This window comes from Bufo bufo, chromosome 1, assembly GCF_905171765.1.
Source record: "Bufo bufo chromosome 1, aBufBuf1.1, whole genome shotgun sequence".
Lineage (NCBI taxonomy): Eukaryota > Metazoa > Chordata > Amphibia > Anura > Bufonidae > Bufo > Bufo bufo.
Genome location: NC_053389.1, coordinates 763,277,446 through 763,298,928, shown reverse-complemented (window position 1 = coordinate 763,298,928; position 21,483 = coordinate 763,277,446). Strand labels below are relative to the sequence as shown.

At 46.7% G+C, this 21,483-nt stretch overlaps 1 protein-coding gene across 7 annotated transcripts in view; it reads right to left on the bottom strand.

Moving 5' to 3' along the window:
- Positions 1 to 7,840, bottom strand: part of ADGRL1 (adhesion G protein-coupled receptor L1) — a 375,793-nt gene extending 367,953 nt beyond the window's left edge. For 3 of the 7 annotated variants that reach the window (XM_040414663.1, XM_040414667.1, XM_040414672.1), the window contains exon 1: positions 6,144 to 7,839. The gene's annotated coding sequence lies outside the window, so the exon portion shown is untranslated. Of the gene's footprint in view, positions 1 to 4,908; positions 4,986 to 6,143 lie in introns of all 7 variants that reach the window. The other 4 variants (XM_040414670.1, XM_040414669.1, XM_040414664.1 and 1 more) reach the window with 3 other exon arrangements.
- Positions 7,841 to 21,483: the final 13,643 nt, after the last annotated feature.

The following is a 21,483-nucleotide window of genomic DNA, read 5'->3' as shown; positions in this document are numbered from 1 at the left end:
TCACAAAGAAATTTGATTTATTACGAATGACTTCATCACGAATCGCATTCCATTGTATGTAGCGGGCGCAATGATGGGGAACGGTGATCGCTCAACGCACTGATCGCTCAATTCGCTCAACACTAACGCTGACCTTGTAAGGGCTTTTCACGTCTGTACTCGTAGGTTTATATGACGGAGTACAGCACTGCATGTGAGCTTCAAGTTGGGCTAGATTAAAACAATCTGTAGGAATGATCACAGCAGCAGCAGATGTGGCTTCTTACTTTGTAGGAGGCAGAGACTTGTCCAGTCCAGGGATTATATAAGAAAGGAAATGGCTGCATGTGTCAGAAACTGTGACATGAAGCGGGCAGGGCAAAAATACATTTCAGTTTGATTGTAGGAATGATCACAGCAGCAATAGATGAGTATTCTGACTTTGTAGGAGGCAGTGACTTGTCTAGTCCTGTGGTTATGTTAGTAACTAAATGGATACAGGTGTCAGAAACTGTAACATGAAGCAGGCAGGGGCAAACAACTTTAAAATCAGATTGCAGGAATGATCACAGCAGCAGCAAATGAGTGTTTTGACTTTGTAAGAGGTGGTGAATTGCCCAGTTATTGGATTAAGTGAATGAAAAAAATAGGCTGTATGTGACTAAAACTGTAGCGCACAATGGTAAGGGATAAAACATTCAACAATTAGATCACTGGAAAAACAGCAACAGCAGTAGAGGAATGTGCAGACCTTGTAGGAGGCAGTGACCTGTCCACTCATGTGGCTCCATTAGTGATGAATCCACAGAAGATGATAGGGAGTGTGACATTACTGAAAAATTACAGTCTCTGTATTCGAAAATAAGCTCACACATGCACTATGTTCATTTTTCAGGCATATGAATTACAGAGAACAAATAATTAATTTATCAACTAAAGGATTCAAATAATTGATTCCACCTTACAGTGTAAGAAAAAAACCTGACCCTGTTCTTTAATAAATGGTTCTGCTTGACAAAGAGTAATGGTCTCTTCACATTAGAAATTCACAATATTTTCGAGTGTGTGAAAAAACTGCCCAGTTACTGATTAAGGATTCAAGGCAATGATTCAGCCGTACAGTATGACTTTTGCTTGCAGTGAGTGATTCCGCAATACCGTATCTGATCGATTCTGCATTCTAGTGACTGATTTCCCCTTACACTGGTTCTACATACCATTGAATGAGCCTTTAGTCTCAAACAAATCTCCATTGCAGCACATCTCAGTGAGCTTCTCTAGCCTAAAGCCACGTTCCATCAAGGTGGTTCCACCATCTAATTAGCTACCAATCCTATGAGAAATACGGGTGTTGATGCCCAGACAAAAAATTACCGGTACCATCCACTATAAAAAAGTATATCCTTGATTAAAATGAATTAAAATACACTTAGGTAAACATTAAAAGAGGAGGAGTCCACACAACAGTAGGTAAGTACAGTTCATGTGAGGGGGTAGCCTTAGCACAGACAATTAAGTGGAAACAAACATAACAACCGGACATATAAAAGCTGGTATTGGGAGGTCAAAAAAAGGCATCCAAACAAAGATTGCAATAGAATAACGTGCAATGTGCAAATATAGACCCCAGTTCTAGGTGTGACGCAAAAAACCTCCATCAACGTAAATACCAGAGAATTTCCCAGGCAAATTTGGCCAAGAGGCTCAGCTCAACAGAAAACGGAAGAAGAAAAATAGACTCACTCAGCTAACGCGTTTCATCAGAAATGCTTAATCATTCCCCTTAGGAAGCATTCCTAGTGAAATGACCCGAATTTCAGTAAAAATTTGATTCACCACAAAGCCGAGTTTCCTTGTGCTTCATGGTTAACGAGTCTATTTTTCCTGAAATGGCGGTAAAAAAAAAAACATACTCACCTTATCCATCTTTGCGAAAAGAGGCCGCCGCAGCCATCTTAATTTCAAAAATCACACAAAATCATGCATGGGAAGATGTGTGTGTCACCGCGCTGGCCGGGCACAATGATGACGTCATCACGTCACCGCGTGAGATTTCGCGTGGTGTTTTCAATCAAGATGGCTGCAACAGCCTCTCGACGATCAAATGGATAAGATGAGTATGTATTATATTTTTGTTTAACAGGATTAGCCACTGAAAGGTCCTAATTTTAATCTCAGATGCCGCGATTAGCGTTGAACGCGGCATCTGAGGGGTTCAATGATGGGGGGAGGCGCAATCGACGTTCCCCGTGATTGTGCCCCCTACATAAAAAAAAATGGCATGAATCAAATTTCTTTGTGAAATTTGGCTGTATCTCTTGGTGTGCCTTATCATAAGGTCTAGTTGTTGATAGACCATTTCATCTATTTGGCTAGCCTCCATTCTACATTTCATTGAACTGTCCCATATCTATCTCTCTACCCTTTATTCTACATTCTTTTTACTTATTACACCTTTCAATGGACCCGTCTACATTCCAGAGAAATGTACATTCCAACCATATACCAGGGTTTATAGAAGCCAACATTCCAGTGAGTAATTTGATTCTCCTCTAGAAGACTGTACCTTCCACATCTTAAGAATGACTTTAACTTTCAGCAGATGGGTCGACATTCCAGGGAGTTATTCTACCTTTCGATAAATTAGTCTACATTCCATCTAGCAATTGTACACGGCTTTCAAGGGATTCTCTTTGCATGGGAGTAGGTATATGCTAGATGTATCTTTTATGTAGCTCAGGGCATGAGTAACCTCAAGGGCAATAGCTGTCCACCACCTTTATTAAGTGTCTTAGACAGTTTTTGCACCTTGGTCTGTAAGTGGTCATGGCTTAGCGGGGGAATTGGGCCTAGTTTAGCGGAAAACAGTTGTGACTTAAAAGGGTATTTCTATCTCAGACATTGATGGCATATTTCTAGGATATACCATCAATCTTAGGACTCTCTCCTATTTCAAGAATTGGCCCTCCAAAATGCAAAGAGGGCAGCTATGTATGCACATTCACCTGTATGGGAGTTTTAAAAATAGCTGAGCGCTGGCTCGGCTATTTCCGGCAGTCCAATAGTAGTGAATAGAGAGATAGCCGGGCATATGCAATGCACTCTCTACTTACAACTATGAGACTTCTGAATATAGCTGAGTGAACATGGGCGCCTATTTTTTAAAGTCCTATAGAAATGAATGGGAAGCATGCCGCACATGCGTGGTCTGCTCTCCTTCACTTTTGGGGACCTTTTATAAGGATAGGTGCTGGTCCCACCCCTAGGACCCACTCCAATCTGACATTCAAGGCATATCCTAGCGATGTGCCATCAATGTCTGAGATGGAAAGACCCCTTTAAGTTGCAACACTGTGACAAAAGGGCAACAAAATTTTGGCTGAAAATTCTGCTGCAACATGAGCCACCTAATAGGTGGTCTACTTTAAGTAAACCCAATTTACCATCCAGCATCAGCCTCTGGGATAAATCTGGTGCATTTTTATATACTCTTAAGTTTGTACCATCTAAATTTGTAAATCTCTCCTATTCTCTCTTGCCAGTAAGCCATGTATTTAACAGCATATGTAACACAAGGAACCACAAGGGGTTGGATGAGACTCTCAAAAATGGAGACGTGAACCCTTTTGTCATTGTGTTTATTGGCTGGGAGAGTTCACAGATTGTTGGGAAATCGGTACATATGCTTATTATCACACATGGGATGCTATTGGCAAGACTGTACATACCACAGATGCAGACAAGGCGGCTTCTATGGGACCAATAAAGGAAGAGGGCTAAAATAAGGCTGCTCCATTTTCTTCTTCATGGGAAGGATGAAAACAGCCCATGGGGTAAGAGTTTCTTATGTTTAGCACGAGTTCTGGATGACCAAACTCCAGACTGTTAGGTCATGAGGATGGCATGGTGACCTGAACCAGATCCTGAAAAAGACCCCTGGGGCCATCAATGTCTCTTCCTGGCTACTGGCACTTCAAAAGACAACTAAGCTAGCCCAAAGTTACCAAACTAAGCTATTAGAAAGGCTGTGCACATTTATTCGATGATGCCCATGTCAATGACCAGACCTCCAGTAAAAGGGTCAAGGTAAGTATACTAAAATCACTGTACAAGAGGTATGAAGGTTTTAGTCTCACCCAAGCCTGGTGTCTAAAGACCACTTTGCCCAATGAGAAGACTATAAAAGGCATGTGATGGTTATAAGACCATGCTACCGATTTTACAATAGGGCCCAAAGGTTTTATAGTATGCCTCTTTGGCCAAATTTAAAAAAAGAAAATGATTAGTAACCATTTCTGATACCACAACGGGTTGTATGGTTCTACTATGAGTGACTGATCTCAGTTTCGGTAATTCTGCATTTCCCAATAGTCATTTTTACCGTCCTCGGTCACCCCACCATCTACTAGATTTATCTCTTAATGAGTGGTAGTACATTTTTTCCCTGGGTTACTTTCCCGATGAGTAATTGACTCAGGTTACCACCAGTGAGTGACATAGATTTTAATAAGTGACATTACCTGCCAATGACTGATATGTACAATTACAATACTACGGTAGTTACTCTCTGCCGGTGGCTGCTCCTTACAGGTTTCTTGATAAATAACAGATGTTTGTCAAAAAAAAAGTCACATTCTGTTGGATGAGGCAATTTCTTCAACCAATTATGGCATTTTGCAGGAAGGGAGACTGTCCATTATAGACAGTTTGCCTTGTAATAAGACTCCTTCCCAATGTGTTGTCTTCTGCTGACAGTACCTGAAATGAGTGATCTACCACTAGTACTGAAATCTCATCTACTGTCGTCACCATCCAAGAAGAGGATCCTCAGTCAGGTCAATTAAAATGATCATTAATGACCATGACCATGTACTAAGAACCAAGGGCTTTTTTCCCCTCCAAATGGTCAATTCTTAGTCTTATACTTACCAGGGACGCAGTAAATTCAGGTATGAACCTTCCGTTAATGGAGATACAAGCTCATGGCACCAGATTTTAGAACCTCACTATAATGCACAACAGACAGGACAGAACGGGTCTTAGTTCTATTGCATAAAACAAGACCTAGGACCAATTGATTGTCGAAGCAATAGGCTAATTTCCACATTGAGAAAATCCTCTACAAAGTCCTAAAATGTCATAAAACCCAAACCAACAGATAAGACACTTACTGTATTGTTGTCCTAAAAAGGAGAGCTGGACCAGGACTGTGCAGATGATGATAACATACCGTGGTCTAGCAAATAATGAGATTGCTTTCAAATGGATGTATATTGAAGAAATGAGATTGGCCATGCTTTGCATTGTGCCAGGGAAAGCAAATAAAAGTATTATGCCATGAAGCAGGCTGCCTCCACCAGCATGAGACGAGAGAGACCACCTTTCATAAATTTCTAATTGACCGCTCAGTACAGAGTGAATCCCAGCATGGAAATAATACAGGTTGCCTTGCAGTGAAACAGAACGAGATCCACAAATAGAGGCCAGATGGCCTGTACAGGCTGCCTACAGAACAGTAATGTACAAGACATGGAGATAGATATGAGACTTATAGATAGATAGATAGATAGATAGATAGATAGATAGATAGATAGATAGATAGATATGAGATAGATAGATATGAGATAGATAGATAGATAGATAGATAGATAGATAGATAGATAGATAGATAGATAGATAGATATGAGATAGGTAGATAGATAAGAAGATAGATGATAAATAGATATATAGATAGATAGATAGATAGATAGATAGATAGATAGATAGATGTGAGGTAGCTAGATACATAGATATGAGATAGATAGATAGATAGATAGATATGAGGTGGCTACATAGATATGAGATGATAGATCAATAGATCGATTAGATAGACAGACAGATATGAAAATGGAATTCATAGATAGATAAACAGATAATCATGTACATAAATAGAAAATAGATAGATGATAGACAGACAGATGGATAATACAAATCTCTCTGACCCCTGCAGAACCAGTACTAGTGCTGTGCATACTAACTAGTGTGACAATGTAGTGAGGTCTGTGTGTCTGTACATTGTGCACACGGTCACACACACACACACACACACGTATGTATATGGATGGCTGTATACAGTGGTATATGCTGCATGCCTATGCAGATATAGAAATATCCGGGTTCCTCACCTTATAATGTTGTCTTTTTTTGCCCAGTTGTTTATGTTTTTGGAGGATTGGGGTAAAGCCTGGTCACTGATTTTGTCCAAGAAGACCACCTGCCATGGACATGATCCCACAGGGGTGGAGCCTGATAGGTAGGCCCCGCCTCCTGCGCCTTATTGCCACTGTCCAAGGATGGAAAGAGAATTCTGGCCTTCTGTCAACAGGACGGTTGTCCTCGTATTTGGAGGGCTGCGAATAAGCCAGCCTCTTGTAGTTAAAGAATATGGCCACCTGTCCAGTATGGCTGCTCCCGGTTTGTTGCTGGAGGGATCTGTGTGGCACTATACCAAGAGTCCAGAAACCGGAATAGCTTTAAATACACAACAATCTAGGCAATTCCAGATGTTCCTATACATTTGTCACCAAAACACCAGTCCGTCTTCTTCCCCTCTTAGCTTCTCGGACATGTATTAGCTGCCGTGGTGAAGACTCGGTTTGGATTTGGCATGGTTGCATTTAGTGGGCCTTGCCATAGGTCAGTAGAATTCCTCTTCCTTATCCTTTCTGTACTGGTAGCCACTGCTGGCTTTTCAGGATTGATGATGCTTCTCCGAGACGTTATTCATTGTGAATTCCTGCTCGCCGCAGGATGGAAGACCGTCTTCCTACACTCTAAGCCGGAATTGTATCCCTGTGGCCTGACCGCTTTCAGAGACTTTCCCATAGACTAGCCATTGCAGGATTTGGAAGGGAGAAGAAGGGGGAGGTCATCGAATGCTTGGGCAAACTAGGACCACATGGGATTTGTCAGGAGATATTTGCCCTCCTGTCTTGTTGGCCCCAGTGGGCTAGTACTCTCTTAACCTGTGTAGTAACCAGTCACTGTCACCTGTCCAACAGCCTCCTATCCCCGGGTGGCCCAGTCGCTTTCCAGGGTGCGAGGCAAATGTCTTACTTCCTATTGCTGCACCTGCTAGGTAGTCACTCAGTGGCCACTTGTATCCGACTGTCTGAGAGCTGCAATCTTGACATCCATCATATTAGACATGATTACCAGGGTACGGGAAGAATTAGGCGGAAAAGCGGCAAAGGCGAAAAGGAGCCAAACCCCTCGTATGTCCTCACTACTCCTAATGTTGTCAGCAGCCCCCAATCATCTCATTACTGGTCCTGTCCTCTCTTCATGGCTATCTCGGTGGCTATCTGGGGTCTCCACTGGTCCTCTCCATGTACCTGACTCTCTGTCTCAGAGATGTCTCCGTGTCTGTTATTCTTGTCTGTCTCTCGCTACTTGCCTCTCTCTTCTCCTCTGCTCCGCTCTCGCATTCCCTCTCTAGTAGACTGGTGAGCTCTCACTAGAGGTGTCTCTTTTCGATCTGTCTCTTCTCTCCTCAGGATTGGAGATGTTCTCTGCCACTGCTCTTCTTCTTGTAATTTTGTATCCCACGTAAAGAAATAACAAAGAAAATAAATGAGAGATTGTGGGGCTGTTTCGGTCTCCAGCTCCCTGCCCCTCCTCTGTCTCTCCCTCCCTTGCTCTCCCTCTCCTCTCTCTCCCTCCCTTCTTCCCTCCCCCTCACTCCTTTTAACCCTTCGCCAGATGTAAATCTCTTCACCCTAGCACTCTCTCTTTCATCTCAGCTGTCTCTTCTGCTGTCTGCCATTCCCTGCCCTCAGAGCAGGCACTCTGACTGTGTCTCACTGATGCTTCACCTCTACCATTGTATGCCGCCGTCTCTGCTCTCATTCCTTCTGTGTCCCTCCATCTCCCTATCTCCACCCTCTCCTCTCCTTCACCCGCTCCCTCCTCTCTCTCTCCATCTTTCGCCTGCTTCATCAACCTCTCCTCCTCTTTCTGTACAAACATTTCTGTCTCACTCCATCTTTGGTCCCCTCCCCTCTCAGCATCCTTCCCTGTACATGTTACACTGATTTCTCTGTACATTTGTCCTGCCTATACCCCCCTTCTCTGTCTGTCTCCATAGTACATCATACAATCCTCATTAGGATTTAATTGGAGCTCCGCATACATAGCGGGGGCTGCCATTATGTGTACACACTACGAGGAGGGACGGAGCCTCAGACGGATGTGTATGTAGCGTGTACATGTATAGTGTCATGTATTGCTGCATATATGTAACTGGATATGAGTCATATGATGTCTGGATTATTAGCTAAGAGATATCTATCTATTGTCAATTCAATAATTCAATGTCTATCTATTATCTATCTATCTATTATCTATCTATCTATTATCTATCTATCTATCTATCTATCTATCTATCTATCTATCTATCTATCTATCTCCTCTCTATCCATCATCTGTCTATTATCTATCTATCTATCTCATATCTATCTATCTAATATCTATCTATCTATCTATCTATCTATCTATCTATCTATCTAATGTCTGTCTAGTATCTATCTATCTATCTATCTATCTATCTATCTATCTATCTATCTATCTATCTTATGTATATCTATCTATCTATCTATCTATCTATCTCATATCTATCTATCTAATATCTATCTATCTATCTATCTATCCATCTCATATCTATCTATCTATCTATCTATCTATCTATCTATCTATCTATCTATCTATCTATCTTATGTATATCTATCTATCTATCTATCTATCTATCTATCTATCTATCTATCTATCTAGTATCTATCAATCTCATATCTATCTATCTTGTATTTATTATCTATCAAATTCGAATAGGCTTTATTTTCAGGATTAAATGCATAATAGCATTGCGAAAGCAAGTAGGAGATAATTGGGTTGGATGGGGAATGGGGATAGAGACACATCCAGGTTAAGGGTATAGGAGTCCATAGCATATCCCACTCTTTTCAGTCTATGGCAGGCACCGTACTGCTATGGCCGCTGTGTTTTCCTCTTTCCCCAGCAGTATGGATAGCCTTTCTTCCTCCTCCATGGAGGCAAAGTCTGAGAAGAGATCAATCAGTCTCCTGAAGTGACTGTACCTCACTGCTGAGTATTTGGGGCACCGCAGCAGGAAGTGGGCCTCATCCTCCACAGGCTCCTGGTCGCACTGCTGGCACAGTCTGCTCTCCCTGGGCTTGTAGTTCTGTCAGGGCCGCCCAGATTCAATGAACAGGCTGTGAAAGCTCGGTTAGGGCTGTATCTAGCCCTTCTGCTGCCTGAGGCTAAAGGTGAAATGACGCCCCCTCTTTAGTAAAAAAATAATAATAATGTTGCAGATTTTCAATGTTGTAGATCTGGTCTTAGATGTTAGACTTTGCAATGCAAACTCCATGGCAAAATGCACTGCTGAGCATTCAGATTTTTCTGCAAATTTTGGGGGCTTTTCCTCAACAACAAAAAACCTGCGCAGAGCAAAGGAGAGCATTGGAACATAAAATGCTCCGATGCTCATATCAGAGGGACTGTCTGGGTGAAAATGGGGATATGTCCGGGTTCAGCTCTGAAGCCGGACAACCCCTTTAAGTGTCTATGGAAAGTAATGAGTCAAGTACCTGGTGTCTGGTGGTTACTCATCTCCTCAGTTTCCAGCGCTGGGAGCTGAATCCAGGGATCCTGCCATAGAGACAACCAGGCATAGGTGTGGGGTCACTCATACTGAGAGGCAGAGACAGGTTTACACTAGTAACAAGTACACGCATAGACAGTATATACACACATATGTACATCATACACACATATACTGTACACAGCATATGTATACAACACGTACACAACACGTACACAACATACACATATACAGCTTACAGTATATAAACAAATACATCATATACAAACACATACACAACAAAAATCATCGACGGCCCAACTTTTTTTTACAGACAAACACTCTGACCTGTTTTAAAGACCATGGCCACACATCACACCATCAACATAATGCCCTTTAATCACAAAGATCCCAAAATGAAAGACTGTCCAGCACCATGTGAAATAAACTTCTGGACAGTCCCTTTAATTCAGATCTCTTCCTCAGAGCCATGAAAGAGCCGATACTGCAAATTACACCCAGTATACAGGACAATAGAAGTGGTACTGTGCAGAATCCATATATAGAGAATAAGAGCAGATACTGAGAATTACACCCAGTATACAGGACAGAAGTGGTACTGTGCAGTGTCCGTATATACAGAATAAGAGCAGATGCTGAGAATTACACTAAATATACAGGAGAAGAGAAGTGGTACTGTGCAGTGTCCATATATAGAGAATAAGAGCAGATACTGAGAATTACACCCAGTATACAGGAGAAGAGAAGTGGTACTGTGCAGTATCCATACTTGAGAAGTGGTACTGTGCAGGGCCGGACTGGCCTGCCGGGATACCGCGGCCCTGGTGACAAGTGGGGGTGGCCGGCGGCAGGGCACAGCAGCAGGAGATGAGCGCTTCCATTGTGGAAGCAGATGTCTATGCTGCGGCAGGGGAGGGAGAGGTGTGTCCCCTCCTGTTCCTCTGATAGTGCTGGCAGCCTATCAGAGGCCGATGCAGGCGGTGCGATGAGGTCATCACGCCGCCTGAGCCGTATAGCGAGGGACACAGGCCGGAAGAGGCCTGCATCGCATCACTGGAGGTAAGTATAAGTGTTTTTTTTTTTTTTTATATAGGTACAATACTGGCACATGATAAGGGGGCTACTGGCACATAAGGGGGACTCCTGGCACATGATGGGGGGGCTACTGGCACATGATAAGGGGCAGCTACTGGCACATAAGGGGGCGCTACTGGCACATAAGGGGGGGCTACTGGCACATAAGGGGGGCTACTGGCACATGTGCCAGGGGGGCTACTGGCACATGATAGGGGGACTACTGGCACATGATGGGGGGACTACTGGCACATGATAAGGGGCGGCTACTGGCACATGATAAGGGGCGGCTACTGGCACATGATAAGGGGCGGCTACTGCACATGATAAGGGGCAGCTACTGGCACATGATAAGGGGAGGCTACTGGCACATGATAAGGGGGGGGTACTGGCACATAAGGGGGGCTACTGGCACATAAGGGGGGCTACTGGCACATAAGGGGGGTTACTGGAACATAATAAGGGGGGCTACTGGCACATGATAGGGGGGGCACTCTGGCTACTGGCACATGATATCGGGGGGCTCTGACTACTGGCACATGATGGTGGGGGGCTCTTATTACTGGCACATGATTGGGGGCATCTATGGGGGCACATCTTACTGGCACATGATTGGGGGCATCTATTGGGGCACTTATTACTGGCAGATTATTGGGTGGCATTATAGGGGCATCTACTGAGGCTAAAAAGTAAGGGTATTTTATATGGGGGGCTCTGTATAGGGGCATTTTATACTGGGACACATTATGGTGGGTACTATGGGGAAGCACTATGGGGGTCATCTACGGGGGCACTGAGAAGGGGTATTTTATATTGGCACATTATGGGAACATTAGCTCAACTGGGGGCATTACAAAGGGGTATGTTTTGCACATTATAAGGCGAATTATTACTACTGGGGGGGCATTATGGTGGGCTTTATTACTCCCCCATGGCACATAAGGGGGGCTACTGGCACATTAGGGGGGCTACTAGCACATAAGGGGTGGCTACTGGCACATAAGGGGCGGCTACTGGCACATGATAAGGGGCGGCTACTGGCACATGATAAGGGGCGGCTACTGGCACATGATAAGGGGCGGCTACTGGCACATGATAAGGGGCGGCTACTGGCACATGATAAGGGGCGGCTACTGGCACATGATAAGGGGGGGCTACTGGCACATGATAAGGGGGGGCTACTGGGACATGATAAGGGGGGCTACTGGCACATGATAAGGGGGGGCTACTGGCACATGATAGGGGGGCACTCTGGCTACTGGCACATGATATGGGGGGGCTCACGCTACTGGCACATGATATGGGGGGGCTCTTACTACTGGCACATGATTGGGGGCATCTATGGGGGCACATCTTACTGGCACCTGATTGGGGGCATCTATTGGGGCACTTATTACTGGCAGATTATTGGGTGGCACTATAGGGGCATCTACTGAGGCTAAAAAGAAGGGGTATTTTATATGGGGGGCTCTGTATAGGGGCATTTTATACTGGGACACATTATGGTGGGTACTATGGGGCAGGGGGGGAGCACTATGGGGGTCATCAACGGGGGCACTGAGAAGGGGTATTTTATATTGGCACATTATGGGAACATTAGCTCAACTGGGGGCATTACAAAGGGGTATGTTTTGCACATTATAAGGAGAATTATTTCTACTGGGGGGGGGGGGCATTATGGTGGGCTTTATTACTTCCCCATGGTATGACCCCCTAGTAGCAGCACCAGCTTCTTCCTGCTCTGCTATCCCTCTGCCCCTTCTCCAAATCCTTATTATGAAATCTTTCTCATTAGGATAAAACACATCAGCTCCACCGAGCCCCCCAGCCAAGTGTTGAAGTGGTGTCCGAGACCCCCAAGGGCCAAGCCAAGTAACTGTAAGTTTTTATGTGAAATATGTTTATGTTTGTATCTGATCTTTATTATCGATTTTACATTGCAGATTTTTTATTTTTTTTGCAGCATATGGGTGAGATTTTATAAATATTTTTATTATTTGGTCGAAAGGCTCATTGGGGGGGATTATAACAGGACTGCCGTAGAATATCTAAAATAGCTGGTCAAGTAAAATGTTGCATGCAACAATCATTAAATAGGTGGCCAACAAAAAAGGGGCGGGTCAAAGGGCGTGGTAAAACACTGTCTGAGCATGCTGAGAGTTGTAGTTTGGAGGCACCCTGGTTGGGAAAACACTGTGATAATATGAACAATGGGGGTTCTACAAAAGAGCTATCGTGGGGCAAAGTTCATATTCGTGTTTACACACGTGTTTTAAAATGAATGCTTTCTCCTATTATAAACAAGTAAACAATGACGCAATGCTGTGGGGCTGGTAAGCAACTTTTTCCAGGGCTGGTTTTTATCCCCAGTCCGGCCCTGGTACTGTGCAGTGTCCATATATACAGAATAAGAGCAGATACTGAGAATTACACCCAATATACAGAACAAGAGAAGTGGTACTGTGCAGTGTCCATATATACAGAATAAGGGCAGATACTGAGAATTACACCCAGTATACAGGACAGGAGAAGTAGTACTGTGCAGTGTCCATATATACAGAATAAGGGCAGATACTGAGAATTACACCCAGTATACAGGACAGGAGAAGTGGTACTGTGCAGTGTCCATATATACAGAATAGGAGCAGATTTTATACAAAAATACAAAAACTTTGCCATAAAATTTCCAAACAAGATATAAAACAAGGTATAAAGTATATACACTTACCCTACTGGCCCAGCTACATGCATACTATCTCATTCATACCTACTAAATAGAGAAAATGAAAAAGAGAAAAAGAAACTTAGCCTAACCTAAACATCCGATCCGGCTGAACCCTGACTATATACAAATTTATACAAATTGTTTATAACAGAAAATAAATGACAACTTGTCACAATAAATAATCCACACAAATTAAATAATCATAATAGAAATCATAATAGAAATATCAAATAACAATAACTTTTTTTATTTTTTGTTATTATTATTATTATTATATATATATTTTTTTTATACACATACACATTTATGAGAAAACACAAACCTATACTATCCCTACCAATCTATCTATCCCATCACCTTCACCCAGGGCCAACCTCCGCCTCTTGTCCCTCCATGAGGCCAGCCCTTCCACCACCACCCACACCCAGCCCCTCGCCTCATGTCCTCCTATGTCCGCATAGTCCAGGGCTGGATGCAGGCCTCCCCACACAAAAATATGAACCCCCCCACCCCATCCCACCCAACCTAACTACACCCCACTTACCCTATCATACAATATATACATCTTATAACAACCATATCAATCTATACAAACCAATATTAAAATCCACCCGAAGGCCCAAGTTCAGTCATTTGCAAACCTTTCTTCAAAAACTCATCTTAAATACAAAACAAAAACCTAATGTGAAAGCCTCAGCCCAACACCAGGAAAAGTGCTACTGAGGCTACGGCACATCAAAGGTGAAGCCTCTCCAGAGGAAAGAGACCCAGCGGGAAACTCTCTGCCCCTGCATACAAGATCTTTAACCAATCGACAAACCCTCCCGGCAGGCCATATTTTAGAAGGACTGCCCAGAGGTACTCGTGGTTAACCCGATCAAAAGCCTTTGCCTGATCTAAAGCCAGCATGTACCCCTTCCAGTTACCCGCCCTACTCTGTTCCACTGCCTCTCGGACACCGAGCACAGCACTAAACGTGCTTCGGCCTGGAACCGAGCAATGTTGGGTCTCCGAAAGGAGCCGGGGCGCAAACTGCACCAACCGATTAAACAGTATCTTGGCCAGGATCTTTCTGTCCGTATTGAGAAGCGCTATGGGACGCCAATTCTCAATACGGCTCAGATCTTTACCCTTTGATATAAGGATCAGAGCTGACCTCCTCATTGACTTTGGCAGAGCACCCGAGGAAAGGCACTCATTGAATACCTTAGTCAAGAGGGGAACCAAGGAGTCCTTAAAGGTCTTATAAAACTCAGATGTTAAGCCATCCGGGCCTGGTGACTTCTTTAGGGCAAGCCCTTCGATCGCCAGACTGACTTCCTCTTCTCTGATTTCTTCTATCAAAACGTCAAGAGAGCGCTCTACTCTTGACTCAGGGATGGTTTCAGCCAGGAAAGCCGAAATCCTGTCCCGATTCAGATCCTTCTTCCTCAAGAGGCACGAGTAGAAGGACTTGACGATTTCCAAGATCCCTGATCTGGACCTATCCAGAGATCCCGTACCATCGACCAGTCCCATCACCAACTTACTTTTCACTGACATCTTACAGTTTCTGTAAGGGTCGGGCGAGCGGTACTTCCCGAAATCCCTCTCAAAAACCAAAGATGTGTGCCTATCGTACTGGCACCTCTTAAGCAAATATTTCCCCCTGGAGATATCCTCTCGGCTACCTCCAGTCGAGACCAGTTGTTCGAGTTTCCTCCTCAGACCCTGATACAAGCGGTACCTGTCCAGGGACCTGAGGCTCGAGAGCTGGCGGAAGAATTTTGCCACCCGATCTTTGAATATCTCCCACCACTCCGACTTAGTGTCACAAAGATCCAGCAACTCTACCTGACTCTGAAGGAAGTCCTCAAAAGATTGTCTCACCTCTGCTTCCTCCAGGAGGGCCGAATTTAGCTTCCAATAGCCTCTTCCCATTTGGGGGGATTCTGCAACATTCAAAGAGAACATAATCATACAGTGATCAGAGAATTCCACCTCTACCACCTCTAAAGGTGAAAAAGTAGTCTCCTCCTTTAAATAAAACCTGTCTATTCTAGACCTAATCTGACTACCTCTATAATAAGTGAAACCACCGTGGCCTGGGGTGTGCCTAATGTGGACATCCACCAGACTAGCCTCGCTAGCTATGCTATTCAGGGATACACTATCATAAGCCAGCCGGTCTCTGGCGCCTCCCCGGTCTTGGGACCTTGTGACTGTATTAAAGTCCCCGCCAAAGACCACCTGCCGACTCGTAAAAAGGAAAGGTTTGATCCTCATAAAGAGACGCTTCCGATCCCACCTGGTTTGGGGACCATAGATATTTATCAGACGAAGCTCTTGACCCTTCATGAGGACATCTAAAATCAAACACCTCCTCATTTCTAACTTAATCACTCGTCGGCTTTCTACTGGTGCGGTAAAAAGAACCGCCACTCCGCTATACGGCTCAGCCGCAAGAGACCAATATGATGGACCACACCTCCACTCCTTTTTTTGCTTTATATACAGCCGCCAAATCTGGCAGCCTGGTCTCTTGCAAAAATAAAATGTCTGCTTCAATCTGGCTGAGAAAATCAAAGGCTGCAAACCTAGCCGCATCCGATTTAATACTGGCGACATTAATGGTCGCCAGCGTCAACGAGTGAGTGCCGCCATACAGAGTGATTAAATTAGACGGCCTTCTTCCTTCTTCTTCTTACCCCTTTTGGGGCTACCCCCTAAGGTGACACGATTTCTTTTGAGAGAGACAGTGGTGTCCATCTCATTAGTCACCACCGCCTCCCCCTTCGCACCACCCTTGTCATTCCCATTCCCAGTGTCTGGACCCGCCCCACCTCCCAAGGACCTTGCATCCTCACCGGAGGGAGGTGCAGGCCCTTCCAGAGGCTCCTTCTCTTGCCCCTCCGGCTCCCCACCTTCAACCTCCTCCCCGGAAGAAGAGAAGGTGGAGATCTCATCCAAGGTGAGGTAACGGTTGGAAAGATCCAGGGGAAGAGAGTCAGGATTAGAGAGGTCCAGGGGGGAGCTGGCTTTGCCTTCCACAGGCACTCTAGTCGGGCTAGATCTTTTTTTGGTCAGACGTTTCCTTCTTATTCTTTTAGACTCTGTCTCACTCCCCTCTGTTGCACTCTCGTAGCAAGAGGACAGAGTCACCTCGGAACGGTCTAGTCTCCTGAGTTCCTCATTCACCTCGATATCCCCCAGGATCTCAGCTCTAGGAGAGGCATTCTCTTGGGAGGGCACAGGCATCACCCCAGGACGGGGTTCCACCTGCCCCCTCTCCATTTGACGCCTCTCCCTCCGTCTCTGCTGGGACGGGCCGTCTTTTCTCTTCATCGACCCCACTGCCCTGTCGCCTTCACCAGCACTCGCCTCGGCGGTGGGGGCTTCCCGGCTCACCTCCGCGCGTGCACGAGCCACGTTGGCGACAGAGCGAGGGCAACGACTGAACGAGTGCCCTAGCTCACCACACAGGTTGCATCTAATCTGCCCACAAGATGCAGCTAGATGGCCTTCACCCCCGCACAATGCGCACCTCTGCACTTGGCAGCTGGCGCTGAAGTGCGAAGGGCTGCCGCACTTGTAACACAGCTTAGGCTGCCCCCTGTAGAACACCATGATCCTATCCCGACCAAGGAAAGCAGATGATGGTATGTGGGAAACCGACCCCCCTGAATGTTTCAACTTAATCTGAAACGTCCAGGCACCCGACCAGATGCTAAACTCATCCAGGATCTTGCTAGGAATACCCTGGATGTCCCCGTACCTGGTCAACCAGGTCAAGATGTCAACACAAGAAAGTGACTCATTACGGGTCAGAACGGTCACTTTCTTGACCTCATTCTGGCGGGTTATCGCTTGCACAAAGAACCCCTGCCAGTCCGGCTGGTCTTTTGCCAGTTCATACCCAGACCAGAAAAGTTCAAGACCCTCTGGCCGGGCAAAACTGACATCAAACTCCCGGGTGCCATACGGATGTATCAGGGCAAAGATGTCACATGCCCTGATGCCCATCCGAAAGAGAAGCTCTGCCACCCTCTTCCTGGTCGGGCACGCTTCATTGCCTCTCCATTTCAGACAGACAACATTCCATCTGGTTGACCCGGGGCCGGTTGTGGGTGAGGACCAGGTGGTCTCGTTCCCGCCTTGCTCTCGGAAGGCACGCAGGCCATGCCTGTCTATCCAGAAGGATAGATCCACCTGCTGCCCCCCTACTGTTATGGAGTTCTCCCCTCTCCTAAGAGCCTCTAAAAGTTGCCACTGCAAGTTACCGTCACCAGACATTGGTAATAGGGAGGACAATGGGGACCGCCCCTCCCCCCCTGCGCCGGCGACCACACCAGCATAACTTCTGCCAGGCGTAACCGATGCAGGAGGGGCAGCCGGACCAGGCAAGGACTTGGGCATACAAATTGGGAGGGGCAGAGGCAGCCACCTCGCACCCTCCCCCTGCAACTCCGGATCGGGACACCGCTGTACCCGCGGCCCCACCCCCTCCACCCACAGCCGCCGCCACCACCCCCGCCCCCCCCGTCCCCCACCGCCATGCCAAAACCGGCAGGGCGCACGGGAGCGGCGAAGCAGACCGGGGCAGAGGAGGCAGACCCCAGGACAGGGATCCCGGCAATGACCTCTGCAAGGGGGGCAGTGGCAGCCACACCGTCCCGCCGCACCTCCACCTGGCACTTGTCCAGTGCCCCAGCAGAGGCAGGCGGAGCCATCCGACCACCAACCATGTCCCCCTCGCCGCCCGCCCCGGGAGCCTTCCTGTCTGGCCCCTCCTGCTTCTCCTCACCGCCCCTGTTACCACAAACAGGGACGGCGTCCTGCGCCATCTTTGCCACGTCTTTCTCCCCACTCCTACGTACCGGTCCCACAGCAGAGACCGGGCCAAGGAGGATGGTGGGGTTCGTGCCCTGAGCTGGCTTTTCAGCCGGCCCAGGGCACGCAGGGTGAGTCACATAGACATACCTCACCTCTGGCTTTAATGTCTTTGTCTTTCTCCTCTTTCCTATCGGCTCATCTTCAGGTAATTCATTACCAAAGCAAATGTCCTTCCGAATTTTGGGGGACTCCAGGTGGCGTATTTTGGCCATAAGCTGCCCCCCAACTCCGCTGTTCTCATAGTACTCTCCTTCCTCATCGGAACTAGTGGGGGGCAGGGATACCTGCTCTGCGGTGATACCTGTGGTGATACCAGTTTCCGCAGGTTGCCCCCCCCATGTCCAACTCTTCCTCCTCACTAGAGGAGTCATCTTCCTGCTGTTTTTGGCTTCCAGCCATTTCATTGAACCTTTCATCATTCATGAGCTTTTCTTTAAAGGGACCACTGTTTTCCAGAATGGCCGCCCTTCTTTCTTGCAGCTCTTTAATAATTTCTTTTAAGCCTTTTATTTTTTTTTATATTTCTGGCCTGTTTTTTCTTGCTGCTTTATCAACCTTCCCCCTCTCGAGCTTTAAGCGCTCTCTAAGCTTCTTGAGGGTCCTATTCGCTTCCTCATACTCCCGGAGGTAGGCCATGATCCGGGAGCTGTAAACGTCGATTAGTTCCTGGGACTTCATACTGCCCCAGTCAGCCTCAACCGGAACCGACCCACCCCCAGGAGCACTCTGCGTACCTCTTGGAGGGCTACTGTCTGCCCCCCTGGAACTGCCGGCGATGGACACCGCTTCACCTCCGGGGGCTGCAGGGGCCGCTGCACCACGACTCCTGCTGGATCTTCTGACCCCCGAGGTGGAAGATGGAACTGAGGCCGGTAGCTCACCTCCCCTACCTCCCGCCGGCCTACCCCGGGAAGTAGGATCCTGGGTCTTCAGTCGCTTCATGGCCCAGGACGTCCATCCCAGGCATAATTCGGTTATCTTTTTGTGATCCTGGGGCAAAGCCAAACATCCAAGTGGTCCTGGCTTCATGCTAGGATGCCCGGGAGGGGAGATATCCATATCTTCCCACAGAAACCAAATAACGGTACCATGCTTGGACTCTAGTTGTAGCCGGAACCCAGGCGGATCAATTGGGCCCAGAACCATCTTCCTGCAAAATTCTGGTCTGAGGCTATGAGTCCTAAGGGGTTTTATGGGTCATTTTCTGCCAGCACCAGAGAAGGAGGAGAGAACCCTACCCATATACGGGGAGGGGAGCGGCCGGCTACAGGTCATAAGCCAATGCAAGCCAGTGAGCGGGGTCTTTTCTGAAGGGGGTCACATCTTGCCAATGTGTTTGGAGAGACCGGGAACCCGCTGACTTGACTGCCCCCACGTAACTGCAGCCAAGGACTATTCCACCATTATAACCCAAAGAAACTTTCATCTACCCAGTAACTGACTTTTGCTCTGCTTAACCCTGTTGTACCCATATAACCTGTATCTGTAACCTCAGACCATGGTGTATATTCTCTGTGTATATTGTGTTATATCTAGTGTGCCCTTAAGGCGATTAAATATATAATTTAATCTTGTGTTATGTCTTGTATCTCGGTCACGAATCCCCACGTCCGTGTTTCGGCCTAGTTATAAGCTACTGCGGGTTGGTTTCTCACCCTATATAATCATGTTAGCGGACCGGGCTTATATCAAACGAGAAGCTGGTGACAGATTTCCCGGGCTGAGGACGCGCTGTTTTGGTGGTGGAATAGGGGTGTGGATCACACTATCCACCCCTTCCTTGCCTCTAACCTGTGTGAGACTTGTCGCTGTCTCACATACACCCCCCCCCCCCTTGTTCAAGCCTGTGAGGGTGAACACATGCATAACCACGGGAGGCTGCTGAGAGGGCATCCACCTGGCCTATAACCTTCCCTTTGTTCTGCCAGATCCACGCCAGCAGAGCTTGCTTTATCACCAAAACTGACGTCTTGCCCAATAGAAACTGCCTAAATGCCTCATGTGCCCATCTCATGGCCAGATACTCTTTTTTCTACCCTTTCGCAGGTGATGATGATGCGCTCTCGCTCTCTTTGATCTCTCTCTCTTTTTAGATCCTCTGGCTCCCGCACATGCGCCTCATGTCCTTTCTTGGACTGCTGCAGCTCTTGACTGAACTGCTCCCAGTCATGTTCATGTCCAGACACATTCTCCTTTGTTTTTTAGGGCTCCTTCAGCAGAGCATGCTTGCCCCTGGTCTCTTCTTTTACATGCATTTGGTTCACTTCTTCCTTCTTTCCAGCAGTAGTTTCCCCAGCTACAGTGGCAGTTTCAGAGATCTCAGCTACTTTAGTGGCTTATTCCACTTCGGCTGCCGCTCCCTTTGTCTTAACTTTGGTCTCTGCAGCACCTGGGGACTTCACGTCCTGTAACACATCGGCCTTAACTTCTTCAGCCTTTCTCTTCTTGGAGTCTCCAGTCTCTTTGACCGCCTTCTTATCCTTCTCGGATATGGCACCAAACACTTGTCCTCTTAACTCCTCCCCCTCTTTCTCATCGAGGCAGGAGGCACCGGAGACACCGGGGTCTTCAGCAGACTCCTCGTCTTCTGGCATTTTCTCCAGAGGCTCACCCAGGACACTGTTCTCCTTTTGGGGAGGAGTCAGGAAAGACAGCCCATCGTAATAGCCAGGATCCAAAAACTGATCGTTCACCTCCTCGTACTTCTTCCCCAGCAGGCTGCTGGCTATTTGGATGGCCTTGTAGGCAGAGGGGACGTCTTCCATGCCCGGGCTACACTCTATTACGGGTCTATGGTCTTCGGCATCCAGATAAGCCCAATCAACTGGTTCAGCAGAAGCATCTTCCATCTTATCTGCCTCGTCCATCACCACCATCTCCAGACCCATTCTTAATAGGCTCTAACTTAGACTTCTCCAACTCATAGACGTTCTTCCCGACGTCATCCTTTGAGCTCACAAGATCATCTATCTCTGCTCTGAGTTGCTTGTTCAGCCTCTCAAATTCAGCATGCTCCTCAAGCGCTTCTTCAAGTGCTCTAGCCAAGGAGAGGGCCTTGGTCTCCTTCTCCCAAGCATCAGTCTCCGCTCGGTCATGTTTTTCGTCATATAGCCGAGATGTATTTCTTTTCAGCCAGGAGCCAGTCAAACTTCTTCTGTTTCTTCTCTAGGTTAGA